The sequence below is a fragment of the Monodon monoceros genome, unplaced genomic scaffold (assembly GCF_005190385.1).
Source record: "Monodon monoceros isolate NGI ecotype Baffin Bay Population unplaced genomic scaffold, NGI_Narwhal_1 Super_Scaffold_3, whole genome shotgun sequence".
NCBI classification, from domain to species: domain Eukaryota; kingdom Metazoa; phylum Chordata; class Mammalia; order Artiodactyla; family Monodontidae; genus Monodon; species Monodon monoceros.
In genome coordinates this window covers 65473569-65496262 of record NW_021703780.1, presented here as the reverse complement: position 1 = coordinate 65496262, position 22694 = coordinate 65473569, and the positions used below count along the sequence as shown (strand labels likewise).

Genomic DNA, 22694 nt, shown 5'->3' with positions numbered 1-22694 from the left:
AAGCATCTTTACTAAAGAATATAGGTTTAAGAACTAAAGTTCTATTTGCTCACAAGTGAAATCTTGATTTTGGAATCTTTCGGTTTCTGTTTTTATTATAGAGAAGCACAATTTTATATGATAATTAAAATCCTTGGAATGTAACTAATCTATAAGAATGCTTTTAAAGACAGATCAATCTTTACCATAGTCTTAGTAAAATCTCTATCTGGATTTCCCCTAAAAAGACACTTGTCAAAATAAGCTGGATTCAAGTGACTGTAAATAAAATTATAATTATGAAGTAAATTACAAATCAGTAGAATCAGCTAATGTTTTTAAGTGGCTCTGAGCTTATGATTAAAATGTTTGGAACATCATACTACTTAGAAATCATCTAATGGAGCACTAGAGCATTAGATTTTTAAAGGTCCATCTTAAAGAGAAATTATTATTATTATATTTGGCGGTACGCGGGCCTCTCACTGTTGTGGCCTCTCCCGCTGCGGAGCACAGGCTCCGGTCATGCAGGCTTATTGGCCATGGCTCACGGGCCCAGCCGCTCCGCGGCATGTGGGATCCTCCCGGATTGGGGCACGAACCCGTGTCCCCTGCATCGGCAGGCAGACTCTCAACCACTGCGCCACCAGGGAAGCCCAAGAGAAATTATTTTTAACTAGAAGACATTAGAAATCATGCACTCTAACTACATCAAGCTGTTCTTTCTTCACTCAATGAACATATGAAGAAAACTTAAGCACCTTGATGGTACACAATGCTGGCACGTGGGCAGAACTCAAATTCTTGCCAGTTCAAATGCAACAAAGCCTAAGCAAATTACATCTGCAAAATTGAGATCTTGAGATAAGCAATAAAGGCAATGTGGTGTTTGTTTCCAGCACATGCATTTCTTTATGATAAATCAGGGCCACCTGTCTAAGTTTAAAATAGAAAGTTAGGATTATTATTTTCCCATCAAGCCATACACAACAATCCACTACATACATATACAAGCATTGATTTATTCATTCAATTAACAAATGCTTATGGAGCACCTGCTGAGTGCTATTACTTCGTTGTGATCAAAAGTCCCTACTCTCTTGGGCTTCCCTGGTGGCACAGTGGTTGAGAGTCCGCCTGCCGATGCAGGGGACATGGGCTCGTGCCCCGGTCCGGGAGGATCCCACATGCCGCGGAGCGGCTAGGCCCGTGAGCCATGGCTGCTGAGCCTGCACGTCCGGAGCCTGTGCTCCGCAAAAGGAGAGGCCACAACAGTAAGAGGTCCGCGTACCACACACACACACAAAAAAGTCCCTACTCTCATGGTGCTCTCATTCTAGAGAGCAGAGACAGACCATACACAAATACATAATGGTGGTGAAAATTCTAAGAAGAAAAATTAAAGCAGGATAGGGACAGTGGGTGGCCAACGGTGCATTGGCTGGGGAGTAGGAGAAGTTACTGCTTCAGGTAGAATGGTCAGGGAAAGGCTTCCTTGTGAGCCGAACTTTAAGTAGAAACCTGAATGAAATAAAGTGACAGCATTTAGGAAAACTGGGGAAATTTTATAGGCATGAGAAACAGCAAGAGCAAATGCCTCAATGTGGAAGTGAACTTGGCATATTCACAGAGAGTAAAGAAGTCAGCGCACCTGGAGCAAAGTGAACAAGGGGGAAAGTGGTGATGATGCAGAGAGGCAACACAGACCAGATTAGGCAGGGCCTTTGTAAATTATGTTAAGGTCTTTAGCTTTTACTCCCAGCAAGATGAGAAGCCACTGGAGATTTCGAATAGAAGAGTGATGTGATATGACATAAGTCTTGAAAGCATTACTCTGAGTGCTCTGTTGAAAATAAATCATGAAAAGGCAAAGAGGACCGTGGGGGTTCCAGTTAGGAAACTATTTATTGCAACAATCCACATGATGATGGTTGACTGGACAAAGGTAAGAATGGTAAAGGTAAACATTTCAGAGTTTGGAATTTTGACATGTTTTGTAGTTAGAGCTGTCAAGATCTGCTGATAGATTAGATGTGAGATATGAATGCAAACAAGGATCATTCTTTTTCCTAACCCGAGAAGCATGTCTGGAAGAGGGAAACAAGGTTCAATTAGGACATGCTAAGTTTGACACCGAGTTTCAACATTTAGAGGTCAGGAAAGTGAGGAGAATCTAGCAAAGGAAATTGAGAAGTAAGCAGTGAAGTGAGAGGAAAAGCAAGAGAGTACTGAAAACAAGGTTTAAGGAGAACTTTGCTAAATGCACTGAGAGGTTAAATAAAATATAGACTGAGAACTGGCCACTGGATTTGGCACTGTGGTGGCCATCACTGAGCACTGATGGAATGGGTGGAGTGAGTTCAAGAGTAATGGGAAAGGAGGGAATGGAGACAGAGCATAGACAACTCTTTTGTAGAACTTCCAGTAACTGGAAGCAGAGAAATGTAGCAAAACAGGGTTGTGCTATGGAGGGAGGGTTTTTTTTTTTAATGAAACAAAATTTTAGGCTATTTGTATACGGAAGAGAATAATCTAGTAGAAGGGAAAATTTGATGATGCAGGTGTTAAATCCTTAAGTAGTCAAGAAGAGATGGGTCCCAGGTTAAAAGGTGGGGGGGGGGAGGTTTCGCTTAACCAGGATACTCTATTGTCACAGAGAGGAAGGGCAAAGAACTGAGTAATGACACAGATAGTTGGGAGACTTGGTGATAGAACTAAATTTTTCCTCTGGCTGCTTTATTGCCAAGGAAATAAAAAGCAAAGTCATCAGCTGAGAGTGAGTACAGTGGAAGAGGGTGTTAGAGGTTTGAAAACAGAGGAAAAGACATTAAAAAGTCTCATGGAGAGTGGTAACACAAATCAGGGGAAAGATAGTTCAACTGTTAGATGGTTTTGAGATTTGTGAACACTAATTAAAAGTGCAGTTTTGTGTCTTTTTTAAAGCTACATATAATGAAGTATATTGATACTGAAATATCACATATATATGTATGTGTATACATGTGTGTATGCATATATACATGCACACACATAACATATACTCACATACATACAATATCTATGTAATAACATGCACACACACATACAATAGCAATGCAAGAATATACTAATATACTCTTTTAAGGCATTATATGGTTATTTATTTTTTTAGTCAAGAGTTTCTAACAGATTGTATTTTCCAAACATGACAACAATATCTCCCATCCCAAGTGCTCTTCTGCAAAAATGTGAATCTGACACTCCCCTGGTATGAACTGGAACCTATTTCTTTCTTTCTTTCCTTTTTTTTTTTCCCCTGCCTTGTAGCTAGGGGGATCTTAATTCCCCAACCAGGGACTGAACCCAGGCCACCAAAGTGAAAGCTTAAGAGTCCTAACCACTGGACCACCAGGGACTTCCCTGGAACCTACTTCTTTACAGCCTTAAACCTGGGCAGGCTCTGAGACTGCTCTGACCAATCAAACATTACAGTAGTGAGCTGAGCTAGTTCTAGGCATAGCCCTTAACTAGTCTGGCAGCTTCTGCTTCCTGTCTCTTAGAATACATGCTCTTGGGAGGTTCCCTCTCAGAATCCAGCCGTGAAAAGCCCAAACTACGTGGGCTTGTGGTGAAAAGCCCAAACTACGTGGAGAGGCCACAAGGAGACACTCCATTAAGCAGTCCCAGCTGTGTGAGTGATGCATGTTAGATGCCACATCTAGCCGAGCCACACTGTCAGAAGACTACAGCTTCTGCCAATATCTGACTGCAACAGAATGAGAAACCCTATGTGGAACTGCCCGGCTGAGCTCACTCTATCCAGGGAAGGATGAAATATAATAAATAGTGGATTTTTTTGTGTTTTTTTTGCGGTACGCGGGCCTCTCACCGCTGTGGCCTCTCCCGTTGCGGAGCACAGGTTCCGGATGCACGGGCTCAATGGCCATGGCTCACAGGCCCAGCCTCTCCACGGCATGTGGGATCTTCCCCGACCGGGGCACGAACCCGTGTCCCCTGCATCGGCAGGCGGACTCTCAACCACTGCGCCACCAGGGAAGCCCTAAGCAGTTGTTTTAAGCCACAAAGCTTTGGGGTAGTTTGTTATGTAGATAACCAGAACAACTGTACAGTATTTTTTTCCAATAGAAAATCAGTTACTGTTCCTAATTATATAAAGCTGGGAATACTAACCCTGCACTAAGAATGAAATGGATACCATCAGAAAGCAGCACTACTATTATAATCAATGTGGTGCTAATTTCTTTTTCCAGACCAACCTAATGGTCTCTTTGACCAGAGGTCCTAGCCCTAGAGGCTCCACCAGCACTGCTCTGACACCACATGGTACTCTTGGGTTTGTTAGCAGAAGAGAACACACGCCATTCAACCTGAACAATATCGGAGACTGGCTCCAGAGCACACAATTTACCTAAGAGCGCTTGATGCCATAGGACAGCTAAATACCCCACTCAGGCTGAAAAATCCTTTTCTACTGAGAAACCTACTCCTTAGTCGATCAAAATAACAGTATATGAGGGATACCTAAGAGATATTGCGGGTTTGGTTCCAGATGACCACAATAAAGTGAATACTGCAATAAAGAGAGCTGCACAAATTTTTTTGTTTCCCAGTGCATATAAAAGTTATCTTTACACTATTCTGTAGTCTATCAAATGTGCGATAGCATTATGTCTAAAGAAACAATGTATATACCTCAATGAAAAATATTTTATTGCTAAAAAAATGCTAACCATCATCTGAGCCTTCAGTGAGTAACAGTAGTAACAAAGATTACTGATCACAGATCACCATAACAAATAAAATAATGAAAAAGTTTGGGCTTCCCTGGTGGCACAGTGCTTTAGGAATCCGCCTGCCAATGCAGGGAACACGGGTTCAAGCCCTGGTCCAGAAAGATCCCACATGCCGTGGAGCAACTAAGCCCATGCGCCACAACTATTGAAGCCCATGCGCCTAGAGCCCGTCCACCACAACAAGAGAAGCCACCACAATGAGGAGCCCGCACACGGCAACGAAGAGTAGCCCCCGCTCGCCGCAACTAGAGAAAGCCCGCATGCAACAAAGACCCAACGCTGTCAGAAATTTAAAAAAAATAAAAAGATTAAAAAAAATTTTTTTAAAGACGAGGAAAAAGAAATCTTAGCAACACATTTAGCCTCTCCAAAAGCTCTAATATTTGTCTAATATTTGTCAAGAATGGTCACAGAATTTGGAAAGTATACCAAAGAATCAGTAGAAATGATACATTTAGAATAATTAAACTACTTTGCCAGCACAAGCCAGATAGAATTTGCCTTATCATTGTGAAAGAATTCCGGAGCTCTGCAGAAATACGCCAGATTTAAAAATTATTTTTACTAAACTGCTTGTAACTCAGTGTTGCAAGAAAGACTGTGCTGCAATGATGCCTCTGGGTCAGTAAATGAGTAAAGTTGTAGAATATCCATCATAAACACGCTACCTTTATTTTGAAACTATATATGCATAAAGATTGTTTAACATATGCTAATATAAGATTATAAAATCTAATTTAAAGAAAATTACATCAAAAGTACGGCTTTCATCAAAGAGAGCCATAGTACTAAAAACTTTGGGTCAAAATCAATTTAATGGAAATTAAACATTGCATCTCAAGTTTAAGTTGTTAAGGGATGATTCCCAGATCTCTCTCCATTTTACCTTTTACTTTTGAACATTCTTTTATTTACTCCTTTTATTTCTTGCTAAAAGATTAACCATTAAGAACCCGGATATATTCAAACTTCTCCAGTATTTCTTTAATTGCTATTAATAATCAAGTGTCTTACTGTGAAATAAACTAACCCTATTTGAAATATTTATATTATATACCAAAGCTCTAGCACTCATCCCAGTATAATACAAAAAATATCTAAACTGCAGTGCTTGCAATTTTAATGAACTTTCTGCCAAAAATATCTTTAAGCCCAAGAATTTAAACTTTCATTTTAGGTTGTTCAACAACTTAGTTGGCCAAGGCTTGAAACTGATTTTCAAAAGAGAAATTTCTGTGAAACAAGAGATGTAAATCCAACCTATTTCACACAGATCTTCAAGCATATATTTTCAAGAAATAAGAATGCAAATAAGTAATGTGGAAATTCTTTTAAAACTCCTCACTAATATGGAGGTGTGTCTATATACTCTCTTTGCTTGACATACATATTTACTCCTCCACCTCTCACAGGCCTACATGTCTTCCTCACTCCAGTCTCAACCCAAACACATCCTCCCTCACAGACTTGTTGATAACCAAAATAATACCACTTATAGCTTCAATCCTCTTTTACAACACAAATATTTACAGGAGAGTTAAGACTTAAAAGTCTTAGTTTAAGTAAGCCTATCATATTCTTTCCCTAGAGCAGATAAGGATCTTGCTAAGAAGGGATCAAAGCTAACTGAAAGGTAAGTAAAATATCAGTGATATGAAAAATGGAAGCTCCAGCTGCTGATGTCAAGGGCACCCATTCACGATTCTGAACACAGTGAACTTACCTAACAGTGGGCTGTGGACAGCTGAGGCATTCTCAGGCTCAGAGCCCTTCTACACAAGACTGAACAAAGCTCTACTTAAAGGCAGCATTTAATCTGTCTCCCCTAGATATCTCTTTTTAGATACAGAGACCAATAAGAAAACCAGCCCCAATTACCCCCTCCTCCAAATGTTAAAGTTGAAAGCTGGAAAGTAGATAGCTGGGCCAAAATAAAAGACTGAAAACTAAGCCCGGTGGCCTAGTAGTAGGTAGAAATACACACCCATTCACCCTGGGCTGAACAGTTGGTGTTTGTCAAGTGGAGTAAAACTGAAGCTTTGTTTTCCCTAGACATTCCAAGGACAAAGTTAGTGGCAAGAGCTGAGCCTGCTGAAGTAAAGAGATAAGATGACCACTCCTGAGGTCAAGAAAAACTTCCGTGTCTGCACATGCGCAGGAAGGCTCCTTGGGGGTCAAAAAGGGAGGGAGCGCCACCCCATAATAAGTGTGGACATACCCCCACAGACCTCTGTGGTGGACTCCATCTTAGCAAAAAGTTGTGCACGCATGTTGGGGAGGGTCCTAGGACCGGTCAGGTGTGAAGAAAGAAACAAGATAACTGACCAAAGGTAAACAAAGACTCAGAAGAACTGTCCTATATAAGTGATTTAAATCACCTCTTTACTGCACTCCTCCTCATTAGAGAGGATGCCCATACACTTTTTCTCCGGGTGTGTATTTCTGCCTTGCTTCTGCCTTAAATAAACAAACTGCCTGTCTGTGTGCTCTCCCACATGTTATGCTGTGTCTCTGATAATAAACTTTGTACCTTTTTTTTTTTTTTACAGTTTTTGCCTACTTGAGAAATTCATTTTTCAAACGGGGTAAGAGCCAGGGCCACTTTGCTTCTAGCCTCTAGCCCCTGGTGATCTGATGGCTAGGATTCCTGGCTTTCATCCAGGCTACCCAGGTTCAATTCCTGGGCAGGGAACTAAGATCTCTCTTCAGGACCATTCACTGCTATCTCTCCGAGATCGGAGGGGTGGGGAGAGGAAGGAAATCTATAAGAATGAAGCCCATTATGTGCAGAAAGGCTCAGGCTCTGGAGGTACCAAGAACCTCTGAAGATGTATATGTGCATGTGCCAGTGCGGTAGGTCTGGTGCATGAGCTTGGGAAATGGAAACAGGAGAACTGGTTAAAAGTCTTTTAAAAGGCTTTAAGACCTTCAGATAATCACCCCTACTCTATTCTGCCAGGCTTTTCCCACATGATAGTTTTACTCTCTACAGAGGTTAAAACAGAGTCTAAACTACTGCAGGGCACCAAACAGAGCTGATGATGTTAAAACAGGGAAATTAAGTCAAAGACTATGTAATAAATGATGCCCTTGGTGCCCTTCCCACACTGAGCTCCCGAAGTATTGATAGCCAGACTTTTGCCTTCCTAGGAAGGAGAATGAAGGATTCCTCACTGGGAAATTCAGCCAGGGGAAAAGACCCAGAAATATTGACAGTTGCTCTCCTTCTCCCATGAGAAGCCAGGCTCTCTTCTGATCACTGTACAGTAATATCCGCCAGTCGGTAAAAACTAGCCCCATTCACAGAGCTTTCTGTCAAATTTTTAATGCATCATTCTTAAATATGAATGGAAAGGAATACCATATAATGAATAAAGCTTCCAACATGAAGGAATGAGACCTAAACCAATCAGAAAAATGGAAATTGGAGGAAACAGAAACAATTCCAGGAATAAAAGAAGATTCCAAAGAAATAATAATTAACATTCATGAGAGTATAAACATTATAGTACATCCCTGAAAAAAAGAACAGGATATAACACAGGAGAAAAAGATCCAGAGCCCAAAAAAGCTTTCAGAAGGCAAAAAGAGGATAGCTGTAATTTAAAACAAAATTCAGTAATAATGATAGAATAGAACTTTGAGGGATTCTGCCAGAGAGTAAAACAAAAAACATAATACAATGGATAAATGGGTGAGAAAATATAAGAAAACTGGTGAATCATTCCAGGATGTCCAATTCTAATAAAAGAGTTCTAGGAAGAAAAAACTGTGAAAACAGAGAGGAAGAAACTGCAAACGAAGTAATACAATAAATATCTCAGAACTGAAGGAAATGAGTTTTCAGGATGATAGAACTCACTGGGGAGCCAGCATAATCAACAGGAAAAAACAAAAAAAGCCCATGTAAGACACATTGCTGTAAAACTGCAGACCACTGGGGACAAAGAGACCATCCTAAAATCTTTCATGAAAACAACTTGTCAATAAAAGACTAGAATGACTAGAATGACATTGGACTTCTCAATAACAACACTGGAAGCTAGAAAATAATGAAGCAATACTTTAAAACTTCTGTACTTTATTTGTAACCAAGAATTTTATATCAAGCTAAACTAACTATCAAGGTAATGGTAGTCTAAAGACATTTCAAGTATGCAAAATATCAAAAAAATTTCTCCTACACATTTTTCTCAGGAAATTATTGAGAAAGTAATTAATCAAATGAGGAAGTAAACCAAGAATTAAGGTGACACTGGTTTAACCCAGGAGACAAAGGGACATGGGAGGGGGCAAAGAAAATTGTCTGGCCAACACAGGAGGTTGGAGGGCTCCATACAGGATGTCACTGGGAAAAAAAATTAAACTTATAAAATACCTAAAGTATTTGAATATACTCAAAGAAGATTTTCATTTCTGCCAGAAGTCTAGGAGAAGGAAAACTGAGAAAACAAAACAAATGAAAAGAGAAACAATTATTAATATAAAAAAACAAAGTTACACAAGAAAGAAAGGAAATGTAACTTTAATTCACTATATGGCTCAGAAGTAAAAGTAATTACACAGACATACTAGCAACTGCATATTGACTTAACCAAAAAAAAAAGGTGATATAACTATTTTGGAAGTACTGGAAGAGGGAAAGAGTATACGTGTATGGAGAAGAACATTCAGAGCTTAATTCTTATCTTCTATAATAAGAAATCATTAAATGACATCTAAAATAGAAAAAATCAAGATGTACATTAAAAGAATATTATTTAGAAATATGAAATATTAGAAGAAATAGCTAAAAGAACTGAATAAAATAAGTATGGAACAGAAATCAGGAATGGAAGAGATAGGGCCAAAAACTACTATTTTTCATTAAAGGCCTAGTTATTTTTAATATATTATTTTAAAACCCATATATACATATTTCTTTGATTTTTTAAAAAAAAAGAAATTAAATAACCCCTAACATAAAGCCCCTCCCCCATCCCCTACACCAAGTGTGTTTCTCTGGGTCACAAAGTTAAGCAGTCTCAATTCAGCCTTCACTGCCATTTATTACCTTAAACATTAACAAATGAAAGCAGCCAAACCTGCACAAATGCAATGATCCCCTGCTGAATCAACACAAAAGCTAGATCATTTATATATCTCACTCCCAGAGTGAATGAAAAATGAAACATTACACAGCAGAAAAATGCCCTTGAGAAAGCTTTGTCTCTTGACTGCAGCATAGCATCTGTCCATTCACAGCTTCCACACTCTGGTGACAGTATATACAGGGCAGAAATGATAGCAGCTACCCTGCCAAGCAAGCCCCTTCAGAATATGAGTCACCCAGCTTCAGCAAAGAATGGGAAAGGCAGAAGGTGCACATTTGCATCCAAGTTATCTAGAGATGCTTCATGAACAGTACTTTCACACAAGGCCGTAATTCCAAGAGCATAAAGGGATTTTGCTGTGCCAAATCCTAACCCTGTCTGCTCTAGTCTTACCTACTGAAATAAACAAACAAAACAGCTGGGAACTTTAAATAAAAACACAAATTTACTTCACCCCACCACCCCACTCTTACAATTTATATTGAACACCATTAAAAACATTCAATCTGTGAAATTTATCCAGACAATCTCCTGCCTTCCTACTACTGACCCTTGCTCTGGGGGGTTCATAATTTTTTAATATCAAGACAATACAGTATAGTGATAAGGGTACTGGCTCTAGAGTCAGAATGCTTAGTTTTCTATCTCAGCTCTGTGAACTGCAGTGCCTCAGGCAAATTCACTAATCTCTGCGTAACTTTGGTTACCTCATCCTTTTAACAATAACAACAAAAAAAGGAGCATCTATCTAGGGTTATTACAGGGGTTAACTGCACCTGGAACCTAGTAAGTTCTCTTGAGTAAAGTTATTACCACAATACATTCCTTGCCCTCCCTCCAACAGACATTCTTCTCTGGACTAGGCTACCAAACAACACCAAGTCATCTAAATGTGCTTCCAAACTATGATCATGGCACCCCTGCCAGGGCACCACGTCTGGCCTTGGCCCTTGAATCTTACTATGCGCACATCCCTAATAACAATCCTTGTCAACCTCCTGGTAACCATGGTCTTGATTTGTATCCTTTTATTCTTTCATGTTTTAACTACCTATGTATGTATTCCTTAAAAAGTATCCTCACCAATGCTTATTTGTGTTTTTTGTTTTTGTTTTTGTTTTTTTTGGCTGTGTTGGGTCTTCATTGCTGCGCGCAGGCTTTCTCTAGTTGCGGTGAGTGGGGGCTACTCTTCATTGCAGTGCACGGGCTTCTCATTGCGGTGGCTTCTCTTGTTGTGGAGCATGGGCTCTAGGCACGCGGGCTTCAGTAGTTGTGGCTCACAGCCTCAGTAGTTGTGGCTCGCAGGCTCTAGAGCACAGGCTCAGTAGTTGTGGTGCACGGGCTTAGTTGCTCTGTGGCATGTGGGATCTTTCCAGGCCAGGTCTTAAACCCATATCCCCTGCATTGGTAGGTGGATTTTTAACCACTGCACCACCAGGGAAGCCCCTATTTGTGTCCTTTTTGATGATAGCCATTCTGACAGGTGTGAGGTGGTATCTCATTGTGGTTTTGATTTGCATTTCTCTAATAATTAATGCTATTGAACATTTTTTCATGTGCCTATGTATTTTCTTTGGAAGAATGTGTTTATGCCTTCTGTCCATTTTTTTTTTTTTTTTTTTTTTTTTGTGGTACACGGGCCTCTCACTGTTGTGGCCTCTCCCGTTGCGGTGCACAGGCTCTGGACACGCAGGCTCAGAGGCCATGGCTCACGGGCCCAGCCGCTCCGCGGCATGTGGGATCTTCCTGGACCAGGTCATGAACCCGGGTCCCCTGCATCGGCAGGTGGACTCTCAACCACTGCGCCACCAGGGAAGCCCCTTCTGTCAATTTTTTAATTTGGTTGTTTTTTTTTTGCTATTGACTTGTATAAGCTGTTTATATATTTTGCATAGTACTACCTCAACCAGTCAGAATGGCCATCATCAAAAAGTCTACAAATGATAAACGCTGGAGAGAATGAATGGAGAAAAGGGAACCCTAGTACACCACTGGTGGGAATGTAAATTGGTGCAGCCACTATGGAAAACAGTATGGAGCTTCCTCAAAAAACTAAAAGTAGAACTACCATATGACCTAGCAATTCCACTCCTGGCGATATACCCAAAGAGAATGAAAACACTAATTCAAAAAGATACATGCATCCCAATGTTCACAGCAGCATTATTTACAATAGGCAAGATATGGAAGCAACCTAAGTGTCCATCAACAGATGAATGGGTAAAGAAGATGTGGTACATATACAATGGAATATTACTTGCCCATAAAAAATGAAATTTTGCCATTTGTAACAACATGGATGGACATGGAGGGTATTATGCTTCACAAAATAAGTCAGACAGAGAAACACAAACACTGTATGATATCACTTATATGTGGAATCTAAAAAAATAAACACACAAATGAATATATCAAAACAGAAACAGACTCACAGATGTAGAGAAGAAATGAGTGGTAACTAGTAGGTAGGGGGAAGTGGGGGGGGCAAGATAACGGTAGGGAATTAAGGGGTACAAACTACTGTGTACTAAATAAATAAGCTACAAGGATACATTATACAACACAGGGAATATAACCAATATTTTATAATAACTTTGAATGGAGTATAATCTATAAATATACTGAGCCACTATGTTGTTCACCTGAAACTAATATAATAAATCAACTACACTTCAACCAAAAAAGATAAATAAATTATAAGGGATTGCTACAAATCAACAAGAAAAAGAAAAATCCCAAATGAAAAATAGACAAGTGATATGCATAATAATTAACAAAAAGGTAAATCCTAAAAAGAAATACATAAAGCAATGGTCACCAATACTGCTAGCTTAAAAAAGGAAAAAAAGCAAAGGATGACAATAAGATGCCACTTTTATATCCAACAGAATTGTAAAAATCATGAAAGTACAGCCCAGTCAGCAATTTGGGGGAGTAATCTGGTGAAGTTAAATAGGCATATACTCTACAATGTTGCAATCCCACTCCCAGTGATATCCCAGAGAAACTCTCACATAGGTCCCTGAGGAAATTTATAGGATGTTTATCACAGTACTATTTCTAGCAGCAGGAAGGTGGAGGCAAACTAGGAGCAACAGCAAGAGAATAAAGGGGAAAATAAGGTGTAAGAGAGGAGGCTTAAATGTACTTATGACTATAGTGTGCCATGAACCAGGGAGTATAAAAATATCTCAACCGTCCCTTAAGTTCCAAAAGAAAATATAATAAACAAAACAATATGCCAAGTTATCACTCTACAGTGAAAAATAGTAAGACAGCCTGATGTTGGCACTGGCCTTACCAACACTGTACCTAAAGAGTCAAAACATCAGAAGGCTGCACACTTGGGAGTGAACTCTAACAAGGGGAAATGGATGTGTCATATGAATCATCAAAGGATATTCAAAGGACAGTCAGATGGTCTGATGCATGCATCTCTATAACATAATGAAACCAGATCTCTCTCTGCTGTATAAATGCCTCTTCTTCTATAGACTGGGCTTCATGAAATCTCCACTGGCTCTGATTATTCTGAATAGGTGATTTATGCTGCAGTTCCTGGCTTTTACCTTTTTCTGGTTCAAATCTTAAATTCCACTTTACTTCATAGCTGACTGCTGAAAAACCAGTTCTTTCCTGCCTAGAACCTCGAACCTTGCTTATCCATTATATATATGCACCAGTTTACCAGAGGGATGTGCCCCCAAGATGCAAAGGGTAGGGCCAGCTTAACAAGACTCCCTTTTCCAGGACTTCCCTGGCGGTCCATTGGTTAAGACTTTGCCTTCCAATGCAGGGGGTGTGGCGTTCCATCCCTGGTCAGGAAGCTAAGATCCCACACACCTTGGAGCCAAAAAGCAAAACACAAAGCAGAAGCAATACTGTAACAAATTCAATAAACACTTTAAAAATGGTCCACATCAAAAAAAAAAAAGACTCCCTTTTCCCTATAAAGTATCTGGATGGGCAGTACTAACATCTGACTCTGTGATTCTCCTTTTTTTAATGTTTCTATCATTTACAAATCACTCTTCTGGCTGACACACTTTCCTTTAGATAAATTCATGCTAGTTCCTAAAAAGTCCAGTATGCTGCATTCCTTTTCTAAGGCAATTACAACTATGCTGTGAACAATTATATATTGGCTTTGTAACTAACTCCCAAAGGGAAAACTTATTTCCGTAGTTCAAAAGTTCTTAGGGATGATAACCTCATTTTTACCTTCTTTTATTGACTTTAAGGTTGTAATAGGGAAGAACAAATCTGACTCCATATCAGATCTGTTTCTTTTACTTTAACCTTTGTGCTCTGTTGCCTGTGCTTGGTTATGCTGGCTCTGCATCTTTTGTCAAATAATGTTGCCAATAGCCTGAAATATAGAAAGATAGCCTATTCTTAGGGCTCTGACCTTTATATTTTTTTAATTTTTCAAAATTTATTTTATTTTTTTTGGCTGTGTTGGGTCTTCATTGCTGCACGCTGGCTTTCTCTAGTTGCGGCAAGCAGGGGCTGCTCTTCATTGCAATGTGTGGGCTTCTCATTGCGGTGGTTTCTCTTGTTGCGGAGCACAGGCTCTAGGCGCATGGAATTCAGTAGTTGTGGCACGTGGGCTCAGTAGCTCTGGCTCATGGGCTCTAGAGCGCAGGCTCAGTAGTTGTGGTGCACGGGCTTAGTTGCTCCACGGCATGTGGGATCTTCCCAGACCACGGCTTGAACTGGTTGTCTCCTGCACTGGCAGGCAGATTCTTAACCACTGCACCACAGGAGAAGTCCCAGGGCTCTGGCCTTTAATGGTCCATTCATATAGAGATAAAAAGTTGCAAAACAGAGAATAACATTTGTTTTGTTGGAGGTTTACAAGGATATCATGACCTAAGTGGAGAGCTGCAAGAACAAAGGATTCCAACACCAAGAAGTGTGCAAGTAACCACGCCCCTCCCTCAGCTTGCCTTTAAAAGTGCTTTGCTGAAACCCTTCAGAGAGTTCAGGGATTTTTGGGTACCAGCCACCCATCTCCTCGCAAGGCCCTGCAATAAACCTTTCTCTGCTCCAAACACCAACATTTCAGTTTGTTTGGCCTCACTGTGTGTTGGGCATACGAACTTTGTTCAGTAACAAGGCCAGAGCTAGCATTTAACTTAGATATGGCCTCTGAATTGCCTCTTACTGACGTTTCCTAGTCACTGACTTGCCGAGTGTAATGAATTCCTCCCCAGTTCAAGCCTTTTCTCTTAATAATCAGTATACATCTTTTATGGGACCCTCAAGTCTGATCAGCATTTGATAAGCTTATGGCAATTTTAATTCATAGTTTAAGGGTCATGGCCAGAAAATCAAGAGTTCCCATTCAGTTGAAAGTCTGAAATAATAGGGACCAGGAATTTGTAAGATGAAATGATATTAAATGTCATGAAGTTGTCATTTTAATTATATTTCTATTAGGTAGGAAGCAGTACAAGAGATGATAATAAGCTTTGAATTATTATCATCACTATTGGTCCTTATTTTAATAACAGAATCCATCTATATTCATCTTAAAGAAACCATGTCATGTTATGATTATCCACAAAACTAAGTTTAATTCATCAGCAGCATATCACTTTCAAATACAAAGAAGAATAAACAAAAGTCTATTTTGGAATTATACCTGGCTAAAGCTAAATATTTCAAGGCGCAAATCCAAGGCACTGCCATATGCAAAGGAATGGTACTGGAAATGCTCTTAATTCTATTAAAAAAAAAAAAAAAGAAAGAAAAGCCTTTTCTTCCTGCATTAAGAGCTACTGTCAAAGACTAGGAGAACAGTGACTAATACCCAAACCTGTTATCACTATTCTCTATAATTAACAATGAATCAACATATGCCCAACTTCTTAATTCCCTTCAGGTTTGATAAGAGAAACAACAGTTCAAGAGATCTATGCTGAGTTACTCTTCCTTCCCACATTAAAAAGAATACTACTTCTCTTTAGCAATCTTATAGTTATTTTTCACCTACCTAGACCAATTCCCTTCCTTATAAATATTCAGTCTTAGAAATGACTGACTTACATAGTTGGTTCAATACTGTTGCTTTCAGCAAGTTCATCAGTGGTTAAGGACAAGGAAGAATAATAAAAAGTCAATGTCTTGCCACTATGGAAAATAGTATGGAGGTTCCTTAAAAAACTAAAAATAGAGTTACCATATGACCCAGCAATCCCACTCCTGGACATATACCTGGAAAAGGTGAAAGCTCTAACTCAAAAAGATACATGCACCCCAATGTTCTTCATAGCAGCACTATCTACAATAGCCAAGACATGGAAGCAACCTAAATGTCCATCTACAGATGAACAGATAAAGAAGGTGTGGTATATATATATATCATGGAATATTACTCAGCCATAAAAAAAAGAATGAAATAATGTCATTTGCAGCAACATGGATGGACCTAGAGATTATTCATACTAAGTGAAATAAGTCAGACAAAGACAAATATATGATATCACTTTTTTTGTGGAATCTAAAAAAATGATACAAATGAACTTATTTACAAAACAGAAACAGACTCACTGACATAGAAAACATACTTATAGTTACCAAAGGGGAAAGGGAGGGTAGGGATAAATTAGGAATTTAGGATTGACAGATACACACTATTATATATAAAAGAGATAAACAGTAAGGACCTACTGTATAGCACAGGAAACTGCATTCAGTATCTTATAATAACCTATAATGGAAAAGAATCTGAAAAAGAATAATATGGGTATATGTATAATAAATATGTGTACACCTGAAACACTGTAAATCAACTATACTTCCGTTTTTTAAAAAGTAAATAAATAAATAAAATTAACTACCTCTTAAAAAAAAAAGCCAGTGTCTTTTACATGGTAAGATAATGTCTTAGACCATTTGGGCTACTATAACAAAATACCATAAACTGTATGGCTTACAAACAATAGTAATTTACTTCTCACAGTTCTGGAGGCTGTAAGTGCAAGATCAGGGTGCCAGCCTGGTTAGGTTCTGGTGAAGGCCCTCTTCCAGGTGCAACCTGCAGAGTTCTTGTTGTGTCCTCATATAGTGGAAGAGGCTAGGGTGCTCTTTGGGGTGTCTTTTATAAGAGCATTAATTCCATTCATGAGGCCTCTACCCTCAAGACCTAAGAACTTCCCAAAGGCCCTGCCTCCTAATACCATCACATCAGATATCAGATGTTCAACCTATGAATTTTGGGAGGACATAAACATTTAGACCATAGCACATAAAGATTTAGCTTAACACTTATATGATAAATTCATCTGATGCTGCTAAACTAAGCTGAAACAGTTGGGGGAATCATTCCTAATCTGTAAATTGTCAAGAAAGAAAATCAGATTCCTTTACCGACATGTTTATAAGGCCTGGGACTCTTGTCAGTTTTTGCTCTCCACTGAATTCTAAGGTTTAACACAGTTCCTTTAAGTACACAATAAATATTTGATAAATGAATAAAAGAATGAGACATAGGAGAAAAACTTTTTTAATGATCTATAGATATGATGCTATCCGATAAATCTTCTAGGTTCTGAGAGGTATTTTAATAAAATTAATCATAAAATGTAAGTTCTATCACTAGGTTGCAAAGTTCATGAAGGCAGGTATTATGTCTATTTCATTAACTGCTGCATCTCTAGAACCTATAACAAAGTATGACATGTAATAAGTGATTAATATTTCTGGAATAAATGAATGAATGAAAAGCTCACAAGGTCTTCACATAGGAAGAAAATTGTAGAGCAAAAGAACACGGAAATGACTATCACAAAAGTCAAGATAATGACTTACAAACAGGAATTCAACAATTCTTAAATGTATGTACCACGTTAGTCCTATTCACAGGACCAATGCATGACATTATGAGACTGTCCAACTTCTCTAGGTTAGAACACTTCCTTCCTATTAGCTCCTACGTTCTTGCAATCTTTCTATTTTTAAAATGTACTTTCTCTTCCTGAACATCCTTCCTGAACTGATCCTTGCAGGTGGAGAGATTGGTTGATCTCTCTAACCTCTAACATTCAAGACCCATAGCACTCACGGTCTTTACTACTCATTAGGGAGTAGGAATCATTTTTATTGTCCTTTATCACCTCATTTATGAATCTTTCCTTCCCCAAAGTCTATAAGTACTTTGAAATCTGGGACCAAACTTTATACTTAAGTTCATTCTCCACACACCATCCTATTCCTTTCCCTCAATTGCAAAACTAAGACCCTGGAGGAGTAAGAGTTCAAATGATGGCTGATGACAAATTTTTTGCTGCAGACCTAACAGTTTGTTTCCTGCTGTTGCTTCATGGTTATAAATGGCTTAGCCATCCTATTTGCTTCATTGAGTCCTAAAAATATGCCTTCCACATCCCCTAGCTGCAGATCTCATGCTTTAGCTCTTTGGTAGTTTCTTTGGTAACCTGGCCTCCACCTTCTCAGCTATGTGAAAGATGAACAGAACTTCAGTGCACTAGCAACATTTCAGAGTCTTATTGCTAAGGATTGTGCCTCCTCATTAAATATTAAGTAAGCTTTGTAGGTGGCATTGATTAAACTGCTAAAAAAAATTCATACCTGAATCTGTTTAGAGAGACAAAAACTAACAGCAGTCACTTCTCTGGCAGACAATTATAGCTTAGGTTCTTTTTTTTTGGCTGCATTGGGTCTTTATTGCTGCGCGCAGGCTTTTTCTCTAGTTGCGGCGAGTGGGGCTACTCTTTGTTGCAATGCAAGGGCTTCTCATTGTGGTGGCTTCTCCTGTTGCGGAGCACAGGCTCTAGAGTGCAGGCTCAGTAGTTGTGGCACACAGGCTTAGCTGCTCAGCGGTATGTGGGATCTTCACGGACCAGGGCTGGAACCTGTGTTCCCTGCATTGGCAGGCGGATTCTTAACCACTGTGCCACCAGGGAAGTCCTAGCTTAGATTCTTTATTACAGATGTCAGAAGTTATTTAAATCAGCTGACTTTTCCAAATGAATTTAATCACCTGAGAAACATATTCCTCCTACTGAGAATATTTTTTAAAGTGACAGTAACAGTTCTGCACATCAGTGCAAAACACTATATAAAAAATAAAACTAACAATGAGAATCCAAACCCTTTTTGCTGTTTCAGGAATACAGAGTTACTTATCTCCTATAGAATGCTTGATCTTTCACAACACACCTGATACCATCATAATTTGGTTTAAGAAAATCATGCTTTATATGTTTAATGTCAAAAATTTTGTTGCATTCTCAAACTTATTCTCTATTTATGTTACACAATAATAATTATAATAGAAAACACTTACTGATCACTTAAAGTGCTCCAGGCACTGTGCTAAGTGCTCTTTACATGTCATGTAATTAAACCCTCACACAAGGCCTCACACAAGGCCTATGAACCCTCATACAAGGTCACACTTTCTCCTTGGGTAATCTTGGGCCCTTCCATGGCTCTAAACATCACTGACTGATGACTACATAACCTCGTTCTCCAACTCCAGTCTCCCTTTGGAAATCCACACCCACATTCCCATTTGGGTGTGGATATCTCCTCCTGGATTCAGAAATGCTCATCTTCTATTTTCCCACTTTCTTCCTCATCTTCATACATATACAGACTTGCTCCTCAAAGTCTGCCCCCATCTTATGTTTTATACCTTAGATAACACAACTACTGCCCACTGGATTTCTCGAGTAAGAAATAGCACAGGTTTGAAATCACACTGCCCAGGTTTGAAGTCTTATCTCAATCACACAATGGCTGTTCGAAATGGGAAAAGTAAGTAATCTATGTTGGCGTTTCCTTTACTGAAAAACTGAGGATATAAATAATACCTATCTCATAAGATGATGGTGAGGAATAAAAGAGAATATGCTTAAGTTTTATAACAGTGTCCAATATACAGTAACTGCTTGATAAATTTATATGTGAAATATTTTATTACAATTTTCTTTGATTTCTCCTTTTCCTTTAACAACCACATACAGTTAGTTGCTATCTCACTAATTCTATTTCTAAAAGCTTTTTTGTGTGCAACTCCTGCATCCTCTGCCATTCTCCGGGCTCAGGGTCACACTATTTCTCATCTTCACAGCTTCCTCACCTTTGCCACTCCACTCCACTATCAATGCTGCAAAAGCAGATAATTATATCCTTCCATTGCTTAAAAAAAATTCTTCTGGCTCCTCACAGCCTTAAAAAATAAAAAGCAACTTCATAACCTGGGACCAACAGCCTTTTCTGGTCATGTATTTTAGAGACCTACTACCAAGACCTTGTGGCTGAGGCAGCACAGATCAGACCCTACAGGGCCTGGTCAACAATAATAAAGATATGGGTGTTTTTTCTGAAAGTTATGGGAGGCCATTAAAAGATTTTAAGCACAGCAACGGCATGATCAAATCAATTTTAAAAGGTCATTTTGGCTATAGTTTGAAGAACAGAATATAGAAGCCTAAAAATGGAGGTGTAGATTCTATTATAGTTGTATTGGTGAGAGATGGTGGATCAGGATGGAAGCAATGGAGGTGGAGAGATCAAAGAAATATTTAATAATAAAAATATAGAGAACAAAGTGATAAACTCATATGGATTTCTCATGTGCAAAAATAAGCTGATAAGCACTGGGAAAAGACCAAGCTAGAAGAGCAAAGGAGGCTGGGAGAGTCTTATTTTGGAAGTGCCAAGTTTGAGATGCCTTGAGACAATCCGAGGGAGATGATAAGTAGGAAGATTTCCATTTCCAGTTATTCAAGGCCAAGTTATTTAAATCTTCTTGCTGAAAATATCTAAAAAGTACTACACAAAATATTTCAAAAACCCAGTTGCTGAAAAGCATCAAAGAGCCAACAATATGGTAAGGAATTATTAAGCCAAATTTTCAAACAAATCAAAAACCCAGAGAAAAAAGCTAAATGACCTAATCTGCTTTTTTCCTAAAGGCAACTGCTAATCTAGGCAAAACCACAGTTTGACAGCCTCTTTGGACTACCGGGGACAGATGTGAGAGCTCACCCAAGTGGAGAATCTAATTGGAGATACTCCCATATTAAAATAGGACCTCAAAGGGCTACACTCCAGATAAAGGGAAATTAGAAGTAAATCATGTTACCCCAAGGGCCTGAGGAGATGGTCTAGTACTAAAGGGATGGAGTAGGGAGCCTTTTCCCTAAAGGTTGTAACCACCACTGCAGTTTCTTTCTGTAAATTTGATGTTCAGTGTGCATCACTGATGTAGTCCAGAAAACCTCAATTTTAGTTTTGTTGAAAATGGTTCCAAGTAAATTTACAGAAGTAAATGAAATTTTTCTCTAGAGGAAGGCTCTTTTATCCTATGCCTTAAAATATCTCCACAAATAAAATTTCAAAACAATGAACAAGCACTTGAGTTATAAGACAGATTATAAGACACCTATGCTTATTACATTTAGAGGTAGCAAGTAGGCAGCAGGATATATCAGTCTGAAGGTCAGAGAGAAGTCAAGGTCAGAGATACAGATCTGGTAGACACTGGTAAATAGATACTGAAGCTGTGGGTATGACCTAGGAAGAGTGAAGAGAAGAAAAGGGAGTATGGGTCAGAGCCTTCAGGAACTCCAATACTTAAAGCCAATCTAGAACCACTCTGGAGGCAAAAGGAATCCCAAACTCCCAATCTTTTTGAGGGCTGAGAATTTTTTATTTTGCTGGGTTCCTGTGTAATGAACTTCCACTATTTAAAATAATAACTGAGAGAGTCTATTCCTGACAAATAGAAAATCTAAACAGAATGATGAACTTCCTTTTTCTCCCTTCACGTATCAAGGATTATGCCATACAAAAACTCAATCTTCTGAATATCCATGTATTTTTTCACATTCTCATGTCATGTTCCTTCTGCTTGGAAAACTACCCCCGTGTTCTCCACTAGTCAGAATGCTACTAACTATTTATGAAATAGTTCAAGGTTCTGCTCCTTTTAGTATTCTTCTTTATCACCTCCGGTTAAGTACCCCCCCTCCCCACCTCTCTCCTTCCCAGACTCTTTTCCTCATATCTTATCTTTTTTAAACATCTTTATTGGATTATAATTGCTTTACAATGGTGTGTTAATTTCTGCTTTATAACAAAGTTAATCAGTTATACATATACATATGCTCCCATATCTCTTCCCTCTTGCATCTCCCTCCCTCCCTATCCCACCCCTCCAGGCGGTCACAAAGCACCGAGCTGATCTCCCTGTGCTATGCGGCTGCTTCCCACTAGCTATCTGTTTTACATTAGGTAGTGTATATATGTCCATGCCACTCTCTCACTTTGTCACAGCTTACCCTTCCCCCTCCCCATGTCCTCAAGTCCATGCTCTAGTATGTCTGTGTCCTTATTCCTGTCTTACCCCTGGATCTTCATGAACTTTTTTTTTCCCTTAGATTCCATATATATGTGTTAGCATATGGTATGTTTTTCTCGTTCTGACTTACTTTACTCTGTATGACAGACTCTGGGTCCATCCACCTCATTACAAATAACCCAATTTCGTTTCTTTTCATGGCTGAGTAATATTCCATTGCATATACGTGCCACATCTTCTTTACCCATTCATCTGTTGATGGACACTTACGTTGCTTCCATGTCCCGGCTATTGTAAATAGAGCTGCAATGAACATTCTGGTACATGACTCTTTCTGAATTATGGTTTTCTCAGGTTATATGCCCAGTAGTGGGATTTCTGGGTCGTATGGTAGTTCTATTTGTAGTTTTTTAACGAACCTCCACACTGTTCTCCATAGTGGCTGTATCAATTTACATTCCCACCAGCAGTGCAAGAGGGTTCCCTTTTCTC

General features: G+C 39.1%; 1 protein-coding gene across 1 annotated transcript in view; it reads right to left on the bottom strand.

Moving 5' to 3' along the window:
* Positions 1-22694, bottom strand: part of DOCK3 (dedicator of cytokinesis 3) — a 404078-nt gene that overhangs the window by 209551 nt on the left and 171833 nt on the right. The window lies entirely within an intron of this gene.